Source organism: Anser cygnoides, chromosome 4 (assembly GCF_040182565.1).
Source record: "Anser cygnoides isolate HZ-2024a breed goose chromosome 4, Taihu_goose_T2T_genome, whole genome shotgun sequence".
Classification (NCBI taxonomy): domain Eukaryota; kingdom Metazoa; phylum Chordata; class Aves; order Anseriformes; family Anatidae; genus Anser; species Anser cygnoides.
In genome coordinates, this window is record NC_089876.1 from 22,233,055 (window position 1) to 22,253,257 (window position 20,203).

Here is a 20,203-nt window from a genome sequence, read left to right on the forward strand (position 1 = left end):
CCTTATGGAAGTTCAGAGCAAATGCAAGTGTAACTGATGGGATGTGTTTTGGCCACATGTTCTATACATCAGAAATGAAACAAAAGTATCTCAAGGTTCTCCTTTTAAAAATGGTAGACTGAAACCATAAACTGTATTATTTGAGCCCATCTCTGTTTTTATTTACTCCTTCTCCTTCTCCTTCTCCTTCTCCTTCTCCTTCTCCTTCTCCTTCTCCTTCTCCTTCTCCTTCTCCTTCTCCTTCTCCTTCTCCTTCTCTTCTCCTTCTCCTTCTCCTTCTCCTTCTCTCCTTCTCCTTCTTCTCCTTCTCCTTCTCCTTCTTCTCCTCCTTCTCCTCCTTCTTCTCCTTCTCCTCCTTCTTCTTCTTCTTCTTCTTCTTAGTTCCAATGTCTATAAATTACATAAACATACTTGTTCACCAAGTAGATTTTGAAAAAATAAGATAAAATAAAATAAAATAAAATAAAATAAAAAAATATAAAATAAAAAAGTAACATAGGTGAAGATTACACTTCCACTGTTTGCGTAACACGCAATAAATCTTCATAAGGGCATATAATGAACAATTAATTTAAAAGAAAATGTCAAAGAGGAGTATTGAGTGATTTAGGCTTTAAATCCAAAAACATTGTGTGATTATAAAATTAATTACTGAATTAAAATGCAGAGACATGTTAGGACAAACCAAAGTCATACAAGAAACCTCAGCTTTGACATTTCCTATGTTCTGAGTGCTAACACTTTCAAGCCTTCTATTCTCTCAATTCATGTGCTTGTATTGTGTACATGTTATTTACATACTTCTAAAATAATGTGTTTTCTAAAAATTGTGAAGCTGAAATTAGCTCATTTCTAAAATTGTTGAATTTATGCGAATTTCTCAGACTGAGCTAATAAAAAAGCGATGTGTATATATAGAGAGGTAGATATACATACAGACAGGGTCATTCTGTCTCTAGTGCACATAAATTATCTTTGAATTATATTAGCCCCTTATATGGAAAAAATAACCAGATGGTTTGAATAAGGAAAACCCTATAGTTCTGATGAATTTAATCAAGAGAACTAAGTAAGTGAGAACTTAGAGGAAAAGGACAGTTTCCAAGAGACAAAGGCCAGCATTGCAAATAATCTAGAAATTGGGGAATTGGGGTGTGTGGGGGGGGGGGGGGGCGGGGGGGAACCAAAGCCTAAATAACTTTCATGCTTTCAGTAATTTTTAAAAGTCTATAATTGTTTCACAATAATATCTGCCAAAATGACTACACTGTAATAGATTAGTTTGTAATAATAACTATATAATTGTATCACTATTTCTAAAAAGATAGACCTGTTGATTCCCATACTTATTAAAAAACAAAAATTAGTGAATGCTAAAATAATTCCTTAAAATGATAATTCATTGTCTTTGCCATTGTAATAAAGTATTATAGCTTACAAAATTAGTTTTTATATGGCAAAGGAAGGAAAATGTCTAAGAAAATGATAATTTATCATTAAAACATTGTCTTTTACATTAAGTATATCTAAATTCAGATAGACTAGACTTTTTTTTTTTTTTTACTTTTTTTTATTATTTTATTTTACTACATGTTAAAGTAAGGAGTAGGGGGAACCAAAAAGGCCAGAGGAAATAAAATTCAGTATAATAAACAATTTTTCCCTAGGCTCAAAGCACAGAATAGAAAAATATTACAAGGAAAATAATTTAATTTCCACAGTGAAAGCAATACTGAAAATATTTTTCTCTTTTTAGTGCTATAGGAAACATAATACTTCTTGATTACAAAATTTAGATATTATTTAAAAAACAATAGTTCACAAAATATTTACATGTCCTTTAAGTTTGATTTACTTTGCAAAACCTGTTTTAATACTTTTTAATGTACTTTCTGGTACCAACTATTTTGCTTGTTCTTAGCTGGGATGCAAAACTGCCAGTTATATTTAAACTTATTTTACTATGTTGGCAAAAGAAGATACATGATTTTGTCTCTATTTGTCTAAAGATACTTGCAAGCATACATACAGGTCTCTATTTTTCAGGTAATAGAGACAGATATAATTTAGGTTTGTACATTGAAGAGAATATTCAGGATTTTCTATTAGCTCAGTTATTGTATGACCTCTTTTCTTATCTAGTTTAAGTTTCTCCATTAAAAAGATAAGGGTAAAGCAGTACATTGACTTTACAGTGTGTTGTGCACGGCTATACTCTTACACAATTACCATCAATGAATGCCTAGTTAAAAAATTAGGGGCTGCAGAGACCCCAGGTGATGATTGAGGTAATATTCGTGCAGTCCCACCTGGCTTCCAGAGGACCTCCTGCAACCAAAGACTTTTTGTACAAGGCTTTTTTAGGAAAAAAGTCCACCTGATAAGTGTGGAATGAATATAAGCAAACCAACAATATCTCATTTCAAAGAAAATTTCTTTTCAAGCAGGCTAAGATGACATCTTAGAATTTTATCAGTAGAAGTCATATTCTGGAGCTTTAACTTGGGCTAAATGTTAAATAAATCACTTTTAGGAGCATTCATCAAGACATATCCAAATACAGCAGTAGTTAAGACGTATTTATACTATTTCTGAATAGCTCATACTTCTCTATTGAGGGAACAGTTCTCATGTTACATACTGAATAAGTCCTCATTATAAACTTTCACTAATATCTACTACAGTAAAATAAAAACAGAACTTCTGTAAGGTTTTGTTTTGTTTTGTTTTGGGGGGAAGGGGGGGGGGGGGGAAGATAGAGGGAGGGTGGAAGGGGGCAAAATGCATATTTTTAACCCTACCATTAAGCAGGCTATCACTGTCCCAGCTTCCAAACTGGAAGATTTTAGAGAAGATAAGCACAGTAAGGGGAAGTTTTCTTCTGGCAATAGAAACCAGAAAAAATAATTTATGGTTTAATGAATAATAAATGACTTGTCCACATTGTTTTTCTTCCCTTGGTAAAAATGCGGGCCCTATATATAAAGTTATGAAATCAGAGGTTTGGATCTCAGAGTCTTTCAGCTTCATTAGATTTGTTTTATGGTTTGTTTTATTTTTATGTATTATGACCTTAAAGAGAATGAGAATCATATGAGAAAAATACGTATTGACTTTGCTAGCAAATTGGGTCTGCTTTGACAGATGACCTTAGAAATTAGTACACTTCCACAGCAAGCAGAAATATTGAATTTTTTTTATAGAAATAAGTTTATACTTAATTACTTTAGTGAAAGTAAAACTGTCATTTCTTGTTGCTAGATATAACATAATTTTCTCATCTCTTTATTAAGAATATCAATCTTGTGACAATTTTTAGTTAAAATCATATTATTTTAATTTTGCCTGCACATTTTGGTTTATTAATAAATATATGTTTCATTTTTCAGTTACATTAGTATTTTACACTCAAGAGTGCAAATGTAGAAAGTTTAAATCAAAATCTTCTGGATGGAATTTAAATAAATGAACAAAGTATTCAGTGAGTTAAGCTTCCAGAAATCTCCTTAATTGTATTGAGATGGACTACAAAATACTTGATCATATGGATAGCTTCAACTCGACCACTAAACCTCCTGTTTTCACACAACATCTCAATTTCATAAACTATTATTTTACAGAATGATTGTGAAAGGAAATACATGACAATATTTATTTATTTATTTATTTATTGTACTACGAATTACAGAGAAACAGCAGTAACTTGATAAGTTTTTTTTTCAACATATTTCTGTTTGCTACTTCTTTAATTTTTATCTTTTTACTAAATGTTTCAGAAGTTAATATTCATGGTGAACATAAGGTGATTTTTTTCAGCAACTTCAATACAGCAACTGATAAACAAACAAACAAACAAACAAACAAACAAACAAAAATAAAGTTTTGTGTAACATGCTATTATTAATACCATTAATGAAGTGTTTAAGATCTTTCCTGTGTAGGAAACAACCTTTAATGAAAATGCTAGCATGACTTCTGGCATAAGTTTTGAAACCTAGCTAACATATTATTATGGAATATCTCTAAATCCGATTAAAATTAGAAATAGCAGCTCATGAACTATTCCTAGTTTAAAGACATTTTTTTTATTTGTTTGTTTTCTCAGTGTCTATTTCTCATTCTAGAAGTAACAAATAATCATTCAAGAAAACAATCCATTTTTGTGGTGTCTGTAGGGGTAAAAAGATCTCTATCTCGCAGCAAAATACTATGATTAGTCTTAATTTTCTTCTTCATTCAGATAAACACAGTGGCTGAGGGTCCAATGTGTCAAGAAATTATTTCTAAACATGGTGAAAAAATGAATCAAACCTTTGAAAGTAGTACTTTCCTACAAAATGACTACTGGTCTGGATGAATTACCTGTGACCTAAGAGTATGTATCTGTTACCTCACATAATAATGGGTTGATGTACCCATTATAACAGCATTAAATTAGCTTAAGATACCATTGTTAAGTTCATTGTACTTTTGAATAAATAGTGTTAATATCTGAAAATGAGTAAGGCCTATCCATTAGCATGAAGTATGTTAATAATGAAAGAACTTAATGAAGTTCATTCTTAAAGTTTAAAACTGGATTTATCAGTCTTCTGAGCACTTCCATGACACATATCTAATTTCCTGATATCTGCACACACATATACATATACACATATATACATATGTATATATATACATATATACCTATTCATTTGTTAAGTCCAGAAAGACAATTTCTTTTCTTTGTCTGTGATTATTTTTTATAATGACATAGTTATGTCATCCAGAACTAAGTGAGAAAAGGGGACAGAGAAATTAATCGGTTCAGGAAAAAAAAAAAAAAAGAAAAGAAAACAGAAAACACTGATAACATCAGAGAATAATGCATCCTTATACATTTTCTAATGTAATTATTTGCTCATAAGTATAAAAGATAGCAATTAAAATTTCTTTAACTTCATTCTGAAGTTTCAAGTTTCTCGATGTTATTTTCATTCTGTCTTTCAGAGCTAGAGTTTTTAGACCAGTTATTTTATTTTGTTTCTCTGATGGCTTACTCAATTTATAATATATTTACTACACAATTCGACAATGAAAAATAAAAATAAATTTAACACTGGAAAATATATTTACCTTTTTTAAAACTGTAAATTAAGTTCCTACTGTTTAGCTATTATATTAAGAAACCATTACATTTACAAATGTCCATGCATACACATGGATCATAGATTAATTTTTAGTTTGCTGAAATATTTTTTCACCATTACAAATACACTTATTATGTGCCTATATTCCCTGGAATAGCCGTGACCACTCTTTGGGGAAAACAAGGTTATTGTTATACTCCTTGGTTTCAGAACAGAGAAAAGTATTACATTTCGTAATACAAAGTAGATCTATTACGGTCTCTTAAAGTCTCTTGACGATCTACAATTACGCAAACATTTACAGCATTAAGATGCTTAGAACTTATGCATAAACTTTGTCTGGATTCACATGTACTGAACATCATCATCAACATGTCAGTGTTTGTGCATTTATGTCCACTTAACGGATAGAGGACTTTGTAAAATGTGCCTTGAGGAGGAAAAGACACCAATATTTCTACCCCAACAGGTCAATAGTTAGATTCTCTAGCTGATGATTACGAAGCTTGAGCTCTTATACTGGGGAGGACACCTCACACAACCTGATGAGCAGGAGTGCAGGAAACAGACTTCAGGCATCAGAGGGACAGTTTGTGTAGAGAGAGTCCACTGCACAGCACAGCACATCAATTGAAGTTGATGTGCCACAGGACTCTTCCCACCTAGGTGAAGATTTACACACCTTGTTAAAACACCATTTCATATTCCAGAGCCCCATGGGGATTTGTATTTAGTTTTCATGGAGCAACCCGTGCTGTTTTCTACACAAAATTGGGTGGAGTATAGAAAGTTAACAAAATGACAGTAATAAAAAGACTAATACATTGTTCAACATGACTGGATTGTCAATATTTTATTAAAAGAAAATAAGTCTTCGATAGACATTTGCAATTTTATATAACTACCTTATTTAAAAGCATTTTGCGGGCTTCCCTGTGAATTAATTTATTCTGGAAACCTTGCAAGAATGACCCAATTATGTCAGGGAATAAACATACATATTAAGTAGCTATTCCATATGTTTTCATCCTGTTATTTTACATCATTATCCAGCATGCACTAAAACAACTGTTTGTTGTGAAGGCATTATGAGTTCCAAACAGATGAAGAGATGTCACATTTAATTTTTTTTCCTCATTGTTTTAAAAGGATGAATATAGAAGGTGAGAAATTTAAAAGCAATTTTTATGGGAAAAAAGTTGAAAATTTAAAATGCCTCTTACAAGTCTGGATCTTTTACTGGCAGTATGATGAAAATGCTGTTGTTTTATTAAAAGTTATATACGTTATCTAACTACTTCCTAATATGTTATTGAAAACTTTTATCTTAACGAATTTTTAACTTTTTTAACAAGGTTAATATTTACCAGATTGACCAGGTGATATTTCCTGGTAAATACAATGCTTCATATCTAAATCAGAATAAATATTTATATACACTGCAATTTGCTGACTTTTTTCATTAGCCTGACTGCTTTACTAACAACAAACAAACAAACAAACAAACAACAACAACAACAAAAAACACTCTAAATGAAAAGGTTATATTTTTTCACACCTTTGGGCATTAAAACTGTGAATTACACATATAGGTGAAATTAATCAAGTTTCAGTGGCTTTCTAATTGAGGTATTTGTCTTGTTTTGTTTCCTACCTGTGTATGTGTCTGTGAGGAATATGGAAAGGGGTAGCAGTAGCCTCAATAGCAAAATTAAAATTTAGGATTTTTTTTCCCTTTTTTTTTTTTTTTTTTACTTAATCATAATTTCACTGAAACATTGTGAATATCCTGTTATTCCAACTGTTTTTGTTCCTAAAGAGGATTGTTATTATAGCTTCTGAAATCATGGAAATAAGCTTGAGCTTCTTGAACATATCCAGTGTTAAGATGATCTCTGAAACTTTTGCTACAGACTAGGAGTTTTATAATGTGAAGATAGTCCTGATACACTACTGCATTCCATAACCATTCAAAGGTAGAGAGTTAAAAATAAACAGATAGGTAAAAGACAGCTATTGGCATACACCCCAACAATAAATACATTTTATAATATAATCAATGTTTCATCTGTTATGTGCCATTGGAAATACCTTCAATAATATACTTAAAATTCTACATAATTAAAATTCCAGAAAATATTCATTTTCCCTTTTCTCAGCCGTTTCTGTATATTCCCTGAAAATGGGGCTCACTCTTTTATACATAAAGCTTATATTTACCTGAAAAAAAATATATATAAATAAATAAATAAAAATTAATAGTGAATCAAGTGAATTACCAAGTATTTTAAAATGAAGAATAAAATTGATTGAGACTCCAGTCTTACCTCTGTTAGCCCTCTTAATAATGCTTGTAGGCCCATGAAGATTTGACAGGGATGGCCAGGAATGATAACAATGAATCAAAACAATGATGTGGACTATGAATAAAATAAAAGTGTTTTGTAATCAATACAATATGAAGGGCATATAAAACCTGTCATTTCAAAGAGGCTAAGTGACATGTCAGTGACAAAATGGGTCACGCTAAAATGTATTTCAGTTCAAAAGCCAGTTCAAGCTTAAAAACAAGGAGCTACTCAGCAGGCAAATGCATCTGAGTTACTCTGAATTTGAAAATGGACATTCTTTGTTTTGCAGTATTTTGTTTTGCTTTTTAGAGGAAAGAAATATCCACTTAAAACAACCTCTATCATTACAGAGAAATAAGTGAAACTGGAGATTGACACATGAGAGTTTGTAATCCATTACTTCAGGGGAAAAGAAAAAAAAAAAAAAAGAAAAAAAAGAGAGAGAGAGAGAAATGAAGAGCTTTATCAGGTTTCTTTGGTAAGAGCCACAGGAATCAATTCTAATTCAGTTGTTTACTGAAGAGGACACATGCCTGCTGGGAGGCAATCCCAGCTAATAGGAATTTCTGACATCTGTAGTGTTTAAATATATTGTTGAAATGTGTTTTTATGACAGTTCACTAACACACTTAGTTTACTAAGTTTAGAACTGTATTTCAGTAAATGCAAATGTATTATTTGATAATTAAAAATATGCTATTGTATTTCTTTTAATCTACTTTTAATTTAGTTATTTAATCTAATATTTGAAAGCCACATTATGTTTTTCCCCCAAAATCATTATTTTTAATGCTATTCCACGTCTTCTCTGGACTGCCTGGTTTCTTGTCTATCTTCTGGCTATATATATACATGTACATATCTTTCTAGTTCAGTATCTTTGAGCACTACTAGGAATTGTCAGACCTGTCAAACTTCTCATAGAATTTTCTTTAATAAACCAGATAAAAACTTCACCTTCTGTTTCTGTAGTCCAATTTATAAAGCAAAAATGATGACCCAGAAAAAAAAAAAATAATTTAAACAGTTATAATTTTTCCTCCACTTCTAGTTAGGTAGCGTGGTTAAAACGTATATGATTAAAACAGTAATAGACATTTTAGTTACATTAATTAATCAACAGCATTCTTATAAAAATGACACTAAAAACTTCTAATATGTTTAAGCCTAAACATATGAGAAAGTGCAGTTTTTGTAAAAAAAAAAAACACACCACAAACAAACAAATATTACCTTTTCTTAAATAAGTATTTAAAATATTTCAATTTCAAATGTTTAGTTTTGGTTTACTGAAATGCTCTGGGCAAAATTGATGATGATGATGATGATGATGATACAAAGAAGAACATATAATACTCCCTTTTGACATTTAATTGTTGAAAGAAAAGCATAGGTTCTCAGGAAACTTCTCCTATAGATTATATATCAAGACAGCACATCTGATTCTAGAGTAATAAAAGGATTTGCAAGGGAAATATAAACCCTGAATCATGTTTTCCATAAAGATGTGTTTCCAGAGTAATGACAGAGAAAATGCATTTTTTTAAATATATTTGCTACCTTTTCTGGATCCTAGTTGAAATAGGAGTCGGAGTCACAGTTTCAGACATACATTTCTCAATTATTGCCTGAATTATTATGAATATTATTATATGATCTTTGTTTTACATGAAAATACAAGAATTATTGTGCGGGTTAGGACTGTTCTAAACATTTCAGGGAAAGGGAAAGGGAAAGGGAAAGGGAAAGGGAAAGGGAAAGGGAAAGGGAAAGGGAAAGGGAAAGGGAAAGGGAAAGGGAAAGGGAAAGGGAAAGGGAAAGGGAAAGGGAAAGGGAAAGGGAAAGGGAAAGGGAAAGGGAAAGGGAAAGGGAAAGGGAAAGGGAAAGGGAAAGGGAAAGGGAAAGGGGCTGCTATAAAACTATGCTAGTGTAAGGTGATGTTTCCATGAGCATTATTGGGGCAGAAATACTTCTAGCTGTAGCTTATCTTTTAGATTTAAATCTAAAATGACATGATACCTCTGAAGGCTCAGAAAGGGCCTGAATAATAAACTCCCAAATGTGTTTCATCTTGGGATTCTATGATTACTACTACTGCTACTACTACTACTACTACTACTACTACTACTAAGTTAAGCAATTTTAGTCAGTTACAGAACTTGTCTAAATAATTCAATTAATATTAAAAATAAAATATATAATTGTTAATAGATTTCTAAATCACTATGTTGTGGTGGCACTGCAAATATGCAAACTATGCATTATACATCCATAGCCCCACCTTCCTCCAAACAGGTCTACTATGAACTTGTTATTATGATCTGTAACCTCATAAAATAGAATTCGTAATGACCAAATCATGTTTGATCACACAGGAAAGATGAATCAAGACAAATTCTATGGATTATGTGGGAGCTGACAGAATAGAGAATAACTGTAACATGTTAGATCAGCCACAAAGTGATTCTTTCAAATCCCAGGAAAACATGTCAGCTCTGCTATACAGACGTGCAAATTAAAATCTAACAAAAAAAATGGGTTTGTTGTACTGACAGATTTAAAACAATATGCAACTTATTTACATAACAAAAATAATTCAGAGAAAAAACTAGGCTGAAATGTGGATGAGATAAGACAATTTCTTTTGAAAAGGTTTCTGTTGACAGCAAAAGAGCAGAGTCTGAGTGGGCGTAGTTGAACACTTCCTGCAAAATTGTTTTATTTTCATTAGCAACTGGTCCTTTCATTGTGAACAGACTGAAAAATAACAGTTTGTAGCAATTATACCATGGGATTTTGAAGCACACCCCAGTTTTTTTTTACACTAGTAGATTAAAAAATAAATAAAAAAAAAATTTAAACATCAACAACATGCTACTAGGTTTTGCAAGAATTTTATTCACTTTATAGCTGCACTGCTTTCCCTTCAAAGTGTGTTTTTCAGAAAAAAAAAAAATTACTTACCACATTTCCAGGATTAGTCCTGTTCCTTTTCATCCAAGTCTTCATAGCACTTAAATATGTTACCAATTATTTGTTATTTGTGTGTGAAAATTAAAAAGCTAGTTAGTCCTCTTAAGTTTAGTTTAAAGTGATGTTCATATATTCTCCCTTCATAATGTTCATGGGCTTAATCTTTAAGCATGAATGTATAAGGCACCACAAATGAGTTTTAACTCCATGTAAAAGTGAGTAATAAATTTTGATGAGCTATGATGTTGAATGATACATACAATCATGAATATCAAGTGACAATGATTTATTCTTCATTAAATTACAATATGTCATATGCTGAAAGTCGGTAGACTTGAGGGGAGGGTGGTTGCTCCAACTTCACATGGGTTGTAAAGTGTTTTACATAAAATGTAAAACACAAATATTTCCCTGATGACTTTTTCCCTTGGCTAATGAAGCCCTTTTAGTTGTGATCTTGCTACAGAAGAAAATACTGCCTTAATTTTGATTCACTACATACTCATATCACACAGTGCCTACTGTGTAGTTTGAAGAAATATTTGTGATCATGGATTTGATGTGAATTATTTAAATTAAGCAATAATAGAAACAAGATTCAATCTAATATGTCAGAAACAAAATAAAATAAAGCAAGTGCTTATACAAATATCAGGTATTTCACATTGACCCAGAAAATATTTATTGTTATTATTCAGATTGCAGAGAAAATATTTGCATAAAACTTGCATTATCATATAATATGTATGAGTTTACAAATCTCTGGAGTGAATGGTAGTAAAGAAAGTATTAGTTTTCATTACAACTTTTTTTTTATTATTTATTTATTCCTTTTAATAAATTTAAACATACATGTGTTTGTATTCTCTGATGTTTTCAGTTGCTGCATTTTTTTTTTCTATCTACTGTTCAAGGCTCACTTTTACCTTTTGACATTTTTTTCTATCTTTTTCACTCTGGGAATTAATTTGTTTTCATCGGAGAAGCATTGCAAAGCTACGAAGTATCTTAACCTTGACACTCCAAGATTATCTTTAATTAAGGGCTTTTTGTGCTTTCTCATACATGACGGAGAAATTTCATGTATGTCAGGTGGGAGTTTAAAGAGAAATCTAGAATTGGCACATACATCTCTGCTATCAACAAAGTACTTTCCTTTCAAGAGCAGTTTAATACCCAAATTTTGGAAAAAAAAAAAAAAAAAAAAAAAGACAATTCACAAGTCTTATGCCAGTCTTAACAGTATATCTACCACCTTTCTTCCCAAAGAGTAAACCTACAGCTGAAAATCACTTACTAATTGAATCCTGAAAAATATCACAAGAACCATTTCCTCCAGAGAATAAAAATTTGTTGCTACACAAGGAGATACAAATCTGGGCTCTCTGCCAAAGAAAATCCCAATAACCTTTTTTTGGGTACAGGTTCACTATGCACTTTCCTTTAATCTATTCTAAGTACCTAAAGTATGGTTCCCAACTGAGATCTTGTCCTGTTTCTTATTGTTTCCAGTCATTTCTTTGTGAGGTTTGAAAAGACAACTTACAAATACGCAGTTAAAAGAGTCTAATTACTGAGGAGAGATCACCTCTGAGATTTCTTAGGACGAATTGCACAAAAAAAGTGCCATTATTTGTACACAATTATTTTTTGTGGGCTAAGGACATGGTCCTAGATTCTTGCTTGACAAAAGGTGATAAATGAGATAAATTTTTGTTTCCTCCAGGAGCCCACTGAAAACTCAGTAATGATGGCATGGCTGAGGCTTATACTATCACTTATGTTATCTTTTTTTTTTCTTCTAATAATTCTGGAATGGGTAGAATTTGGCTTTTTCATGGCCTTTTTACAGAACAAATGACACTTAGAAGAGCATTGTTTCTTTTCTTACAGAAAAGCAAAAGACGTCAAGAGAGACAAATTGTAGTGCCAGAAGTATCCAGAAATAGGGTTTGAGAAAAACATTTATCCCCTTTACAGTGTGTAACTTCTAAACTGAACATAGATTTGATTAAAAGCTAGTTAAGCTTTTTAACACTTACCTCAGCTGCAGGAGAATGGAGAGATGAGGGGTAAATTTGCCAAGCTTCTCTCATGTTCTGAGAAAGAGAAACACAACTGCATTTTAGTTAAATATCTTCACTGATATTATACAATCCATTTGCTTTACTTCCATGAGCAACATCGTTAAAACAAAACAAAACAAAACAGAATGTTAATCAGTAATTTTAGATTTTAAAATCTTTGGAGCTCAGATTTTCTTTATCATTTGCCTACCACAATACACATCAGTACTTGAAGCCCAAATGTTTTTGAAAAAGTCCAAAAAAAAAAAAAAAGTCATTATGAATAAATCAAATAGAAGGCAATAATAAGGGCATATGAAGATCTCGTTCACAGGGAGCTGGACAACACAGTGAGAAGGTAGTATTTTAGACAGTCACTTCCCAGAAGGAAACAGTACTTTGAGCAAACCTACTTTGCGCAAACACTACATGTCATTTAACTTGTCAAATATGTCAGAATAAAAGCTTTCTTAATGAAACAACGAAGGGTGAGAATTCAAAAGATATTAAAGGAGCTCCTTTATTATGACAACTATATGCAATATATATATTTCAAGATATGGAACATAGGGGAAACATTTTAAACATCTGCAAGCACGTAGTTTCTAAGCAAATAATAACTAAACTAAAGCTTACAAACTAATGCAGAACAATGTGACTGTCAGATTTCTCAATATACATGAAATCATAGTTATCACAAGCAACCTGTACTTTTTTTTTTTATTTTCTTGTAAGCATTAATAAACATGTATCTATTATGAAATATGACATGTTATAGGCTACTAAATAACAATTTCTCAATATTGTTGTAGGTTCATAAATCTAGTTGTCTGATAGAGGCAAGACTGCTGCAGCTGTGTCCCCAGGTCTGCCTAGTGGCAAATATTTCCCAGTAGGTGCACACAGAAATATACACAGAATAAATAAATAAATATGCAGCCACATGACCATAAAGACCCATAGCGCAGAAACATACAGGATTCTTGCAGACATGAGCAGCATAGAATAGAACCATGGAATCATTTCAGTTGGAAAAGAACTTCAAGTCCAACAGCGAGCATGGATGGATCACCCCTGTTCCTTCCCTCGGGCTGACCTGGACTGAAATTCACTAGTCACATATAGACATATACATCCAGTATGGATTCCTGCAGTAGCAGGCCTTAGGAAGTTAATTTGTCCCTCCAGATCCTTGCTATCCACCATTGCGTGTACTTGGACATATGAACATCCCAGTCTCTCCAATTGCAGGCACTCAGGCTTACAAGCTATTGTGACCTTCTCCAGTTGTCACTCAGAGTTCTGCATGCATACCTATACACCGAATTGACCTAGGAAAGGAGTGTGGATGACAGTTTAATAAGAGGACTCGTCTGTCTTGTTCAGACAAGCGTACTGGCCAGCAACCTGTTACACAAGTGACATGGCCCTTTTACTTCCTTTACCCTCTATCTTTCCCACAACTATTCCTCCTTGATCTCTCTCTCTATCCACTTTGTATCCTTCCCAAAGTAAGTCTTGCATATTCCCACAATCCTCTTTTAAATCTCCCATGTTATTTTTTACAAAATCTCAACACTTCTTTTCTAGAACCCATAATATGTCTTATACTCCTGTAGTCAATGACACCCTCACTTCACTTTGCAAGGCCTGTGGAGAAAAATTTCTCCCACTGACTCCTCGTCGTGGGTTTCATACTTGGGCAATGGGCTGACAACTCTCCTTTGATAGTTCTTGGATTACCTGAATCAGAGTTCTCCATCACACATATATGCTTGCTGGTTTCCTTTCCTGTCATTGTTCACTGGATTCTTTCAATTTACAAGGATTGCCTTTTAATCACATAGCCAAAAATTTTTTCTAAAAATGAAAATATATGAAGTATTTAAAAGGTAGAATATTATATAAAAATTTAAATAAATTAAGTAGGTCGCTTCTACTGTGAATTACAACATACTTCATTGCTAGCAAGGAAGTGGAAGTCAAGTGTATTTATCAAAAATTCCCATTTTTGGAAGGAAGCAGAGCTATCTCTTTCAGTCTTGTCCTATTAACATTTTTCTCAAAATGAATTATTTCTGACCAGTTAGATGATCCAGTGCAACATTTGCTGTCAAAATACAACAAACCCCTCTGCCCCAGCCTCCCCTCCAGCCTATCAGTTTGCACATCAGTTTGGTAAGAAACCTTCTTTACCTCAAGAAAAATAAAGAAATCCTGAACTGTCTCTTTTTCTGACTTAAACCGTAATAATCATACTTACCTTGTACACAGAAGTAAATTCACCATCAAGCTGAATGAACATGAGATAAACACCACAGTGTTTTGAAATGTTTAGGTAGAAGAGAATTAAATCTTACTGTGGAAGTGTGATCTCTTAGTGCTCATTGCCTAATTTCCATCTGTGGTTTTAATCTTTTTAAGGTAGACTGAACTGTGCTGGTTCTTTTAAAGAGAAGTAATCTGCTATATCTGTTCATCAATACTTTTTTTTTTTTTTTGAAGTGAATAATATTTCATAAGAAATCAAATGAACAATTGTTATAAAAATAATAGCAAGTTACAATGGAGGTCAGTCCATTCCTTTAATTTAGGAAAAAAGACAGGAAACATCACTTGTTTGTAACTGTGAGCGGGTCATGAACTAGAAATCTATTACTAGAAACAAGAATACAGATCAAAACTCTTGTTTCCCAGACTCTGGAACTACTGGCCATGTTGGCCACTACATTCTCTGTTTCTGTTGTATACTATGGATTCCATTCTCCATTTATTTATTTTTTTTTTATTTCTAAAAAGAATCATTTTGCTATTATGAAGCCGAAATAGTCATAATTAGAGAAAGGAGTTTCAGATGTATGGAAGTGTTTAGAGCTCTTTGAATTTATTCCACTTTTTTTCCTCTACAGATCTTAAGACTTCCAAAAAGACAAATCCTCCTTATATGCAGCAAGTGGTTAAGTGTCTTTTGTTTTAATTCAAGCCTCGTTATGAATTCTTTGTTATTTCTCTGGAAGCACCAACATCTGTGAGCAATTTAAATGATTTCCCTTTAAATACCTAATTTTATGGATGGACTAATTGAAATGTCTGCTGGGACAGAGAGATTATGGTAATCAGTATTTTAGCCTCGGCAAAAGCTTTTTTCCCTTTGAATGAAAGTAAGGAAATCATCGTCAAAGGTCACCTGGAATTGTCATCAGCACAGATGAGTGTCAGGGTTCTCCATAAATAATTGTACATTATGTTACGGAATTAATATGGAAAACCATACTCTTCTGTTATTCTTGTGATAGCTCTACAGGGTATGAAAGTTAAAGTGTAAGATGTGACTGCCTATATGAAGTACTGTATCAAATAAAATAATCAAAATAATAATAAAAAATAATAATACCTCCAAAAACATCAACAAAAAACTACCCCAATTTAAGGCCAAATGTGTTAGTTCAGTAAGTCTGTTAGTCTTTACAAGTATTTTGCTGTAGTAAGTCAGACCCATGTATTCCATCCAATAAATGCTTCCCCACTCTGGTTGCTGTTATCAGTGTCATTTGAACATCCTCTAGAGAGAAAGGAAACATGCTTGGAATGTGCTGAAGCACGTTAATGGTCAGATGAGCATCTGGTTACAAGGGATGGCAGAGAAGTGTGATTTTTACATTTAGCTTTCTTGTTTCTCAAAATTCTTAAAGATAAAAGATGGTTAATAGTTGCAAAAGAAAAAAGAGAAAAGGAGTGAAAATAAGCAAGAGACATTATTTTCATTTTCATATTATTTTCATTTTCATTTTTGATGTTATTTTCATTTTCATTTTCATGTACTGCATTTTCTCAGATTTATCATTTATTTCAAAGGAGATAATTAGCATGGGCATGTATAGTCCATTAAAACTGATGTAATAAAATGAAGGAATTTTTCATAGAAAAGATAGATTTTTTTTTTTAAGTAGAATATCCAGCTGAGTATTCAAAGTGGTTGTTCCCTTCCTTTCCCAAAAACAAGACAAAACAAAACCAAAACCAAACCAAAACCAAAACAACAACAACAACAACAAAAAAAACCACCACCAACTAATCATAAATAGTTCAAAATTGTTAGCTCTAGCAAGTAGAGTCATTTCTCATGGAGAACAGATAGGCAGAGGTAATGCATAATTTCATAACATTGTCTTACCAGTGTGCTTTTGATCTCAGAAACTACCCCTTGTAGGGAATGAGCTCACTCTCAGTAAGTTTGTAAGTGAAATGCATGTAAAAGTGCATGTGAAAGTTCTGCTTCTTATTAAATGTCTTTCCTTGCTTTAAAACATCTCTATTTTAAAAGATCTTTTCTATGAAATCTAAAAGAAAGATTTATAAACATAGGAGCTAAAAATTCATCCTTAAATAATTATTTCTGGGTGAAGTCTATATCAAGCGTACGTTCTAGTACACAGAACATCCAATGAGATAACTCTGCTTTCTTGTACATAATTCTGCATCTCAAAAAATTTCCCCAATGTTTCCTAGGTGAATTCATGTTCAAGTTAATGCATTTGAGAATATTTGACGAGGGTATGAAAGACATGAAAAGCAAAAAGTATACTCATTTGAGAAGAATACAAATAAGAAATATAGGGTCTAATCTAGAATGTTGTCAATCTAACATGTATTACTATGTAGAAAAAAATAGAAAATATATTAGCATTATTGTTCTAATGTGTTATTTATTTATGTTGCTCCATTTACTTCTGCAGTAGATGCCTTTAGGTTTAAATTTACTGTAAATCCAAGTTGCTGAACTAGGCATTGAATGTAACTCTGAAAACTTACCTACAGGGATCTGTGCACACCCTCAGTGCTTACAAGATTGATTTGTAGCTTCAAGCATAAGTCACTTAAGGGGATCAGAAAGTAGGATGGCACACAAGTTACGTGCTACATCCTTGGTTGAATGAGCTGAGCTGCGTTGTGCTCTTTTAGTGCCCCCTGATGGCCAGTTCATGCAACTTAGGTAGACATTGTTCCCAGATAATACATAAATCAATAAACGCAGTTGGGATGACAATTATACGATTAAAATAAATTCGAAATAAATAGAAATAAATGCAAATAAATAATTAAATAGAAAAAGTAGAAGATGTTAAAAATCTGCAAAAATGTAAGAAATAGGATTTACTTTTTTTTTTTTTTAATTTAAGGAATACTTTTGGGGGAACAAAGAGAAATGACTGATAATAAGACTTTATATTAATCTTTTTGGTTAAATGGAAATTCAGATACTTTTTTTTTTTTTTTTGGTATATAAATGTAAGCTTGTTATAAGAGCAAGAAAATAAAGGGCCAGTTTCATAGGACGGGTAGACAGGAGGGGAAGAAGATATTTCATCATTCCCTAAAACCAGAGGAAAAGTACAGAAAATTCTGGTTACAATTCCTACATTTACAAAACCAGTAAAATTTACCTTTGTCTATCTGTTTTCTATCCATCAAGGTGTATTGAAAATAGGTGACTGGAAATCTGGTAATCTCTTCTGTTGAAACACCATCTTTCGTATATAAAATCAAATGATCCCCTGAGAAGAAAGTCCCTGACATAAACTATTTCATTTTGACAGTTTGAGTATGCTGTGTAAAGAGGAAAGATTTTCAATAGATGTAGTTTACCTCAAAATATCCTTTGGACTGAAAGAACTCACATGTTCATTTTTTTCAAAACACATCACATAGACCATATAAAGGAATATTATTTACATTATTGTCTCTTTAGTGTTCTACGCACTTCTAGACTGAATAACTTGTTCTCTAAGGTCACAATTCTGCAAGTATTATTACAGTTGAGTAATTTTACTTTCATGTTTAGTTCCTTTGAAGTCAAATGCATTAGGAAGATGAATGCAAGTACTCATATTACAGACATTTGGAGGATCATGTCTGGAATTCGAATACAGTTGAACACATTGGTTGGTCTAGACTATTATTTCTTCTTATTAAAGAAGATTAAAAAATCTTCACAATTAACAAGATGTTAATTTTAAATTTATTTTTAATATTGTTCTTGGAACCTATCATAATGCAATTTATTTATGGATTTGTTTCTTTAATATCTCCTGCACAGAAAACACCTTTTGCTCAACTTTGTATCTTATGGCCAAATATCATACTATTTTTTTCCCCTTAATAAGCTTAATGCAGGATCAATACTGCATGCTGCTGAACAGTGCAACCCAAGTCCAATCACTAAAGCTTAAATTTAAGCATCCAATTGTAAAACTGAAATTAATAGAAAATTATGTGATTAAGTGTTTGGGTGGACTGAGGCCAGAATGTTCAATATCTTGGAGGCTCCTGAAGGTATGCACTATCTCATCTCATTTTAAAAGCCTTCTGTAAAGATTTGTCTTACCAATACTAGAATGTTGAATTTATAGATGTAACCTGCATTTATTGACATAGAAGTTAATAGAATGCTTTTAAAGGGAATCTGATTTTACAGGAATGTTAAGTACATACACTTTTGGACTGGTTGATATCGATATACCAGTTTTGTATTCTTCATTCTCCTCTAACCCCCAAAAAAATAAAAATAAAAAAAATGGAGAGAACCCCATCTGAAGTGTTGTCACCGATTTAATAACATCATAACCTTACCCTGTTCACACAGCAATCTTATCAGTGACCTCAGCTTGCCTTTTGTCTAACTTAGGATTCTATGGCCTAGATATGAGGATGACTAGATGGGGTATTAAACTGATTGAAAAACTGAGCTCAGAAAGTAAATATATACTCTACCTCAAGACCAGCAGCAAGTTGACTCTAGGGTCAGTCCTGGGACCTGTTCTGTGTAACACGTCTCAATGACTTGGAGGAGGTGGTACTTGTTTATCAAGTTTGCAGATGATTCCAAGTTGTGTGACTAGTCAATATCATTGACGACACAACTGTTATCCAGAGGAACCATATGAAATTCACTCACAATGGATGCCAAGTCCTGCTCCTAGGAAGGAAGACATCCCTTCTCAGCAACTCTGCTAAGAAGAACCTGGGGTCCTTGCTAGTAGACAGCAAGCCAGGCATGAGCCAGCAGGGTGCTCTGGCAGCAAAGAAGACCAAAAATAACCAAGGTTATACTAAGCACAGCCAGGAGTTCAAGGGGAATGCCTGCACCCCTTTACCTGGCACTCATTTCACAACATCTGCACTCTGGTCTTGGGTCCCTGTACTCAAAAATACATCAATAGACTGGAGCAAGTTCAGTGGAAGACCTGTAAGCTGGCCAGAGGTTGGTGTACTTGTCCTGTGAGGAAAGACTGGGAAACTGGGCTTGTTTAACCTAGTCAAGTGATGACTTTGGGGGACCTAAATATAGACAGTGCCTAGCATCTGCAGGGAGCCCATCAAGGAGACAGAGACAGACTCCCAGTGGTGCAAGGCAGGAGAATGAAAGTCAATGGATATAAGTTGAAACAAAAGAGGAACTGACTATGCCCAAGAAAAAACTTTTCTTCCAAGCAGACAGACAGGCAGTGGAACAAGCTGCCCAGAGAGGTTGTAGTCTCTGTCCTTGGGCTTTTCCCCATACCCACTGATCTAATCCATAAGCAAGCTGGTCTGATCTCAGAGCTGGCCTTGTTGAGAGCTGGACTTTGGATTTGGATAACCTCCTGAGGTTCCTTCCAATCTGCATTTTCTTATCGTCCTGTAA

At 32.9% G+C, this 20,203-nt stretch overlaps 1 long non-coding RNA gene across 1 annotated transcript; it reads right to left on the reverse strand.

The window, feature by feature from the left end:
* Window positions 1–286: 286 nt before the first annotated feature.
* Window positions 287–11,119, reverse strand: LOC136790826 (uncharacterized). The gene is made up of 3 exons (XR_010831532.1): window positions 10,445–11,119; window positions 7,457–7,549; window positions 287–390 (listed from the first exon to the last, which is right to left on the reverse strand). It is a non-coding gene; the product is annotated as an uncharacterized lncRNA (long non-coding RNA).
* Window positions 11,120–20,203: the final 9,084 nt, after the last annotated feature.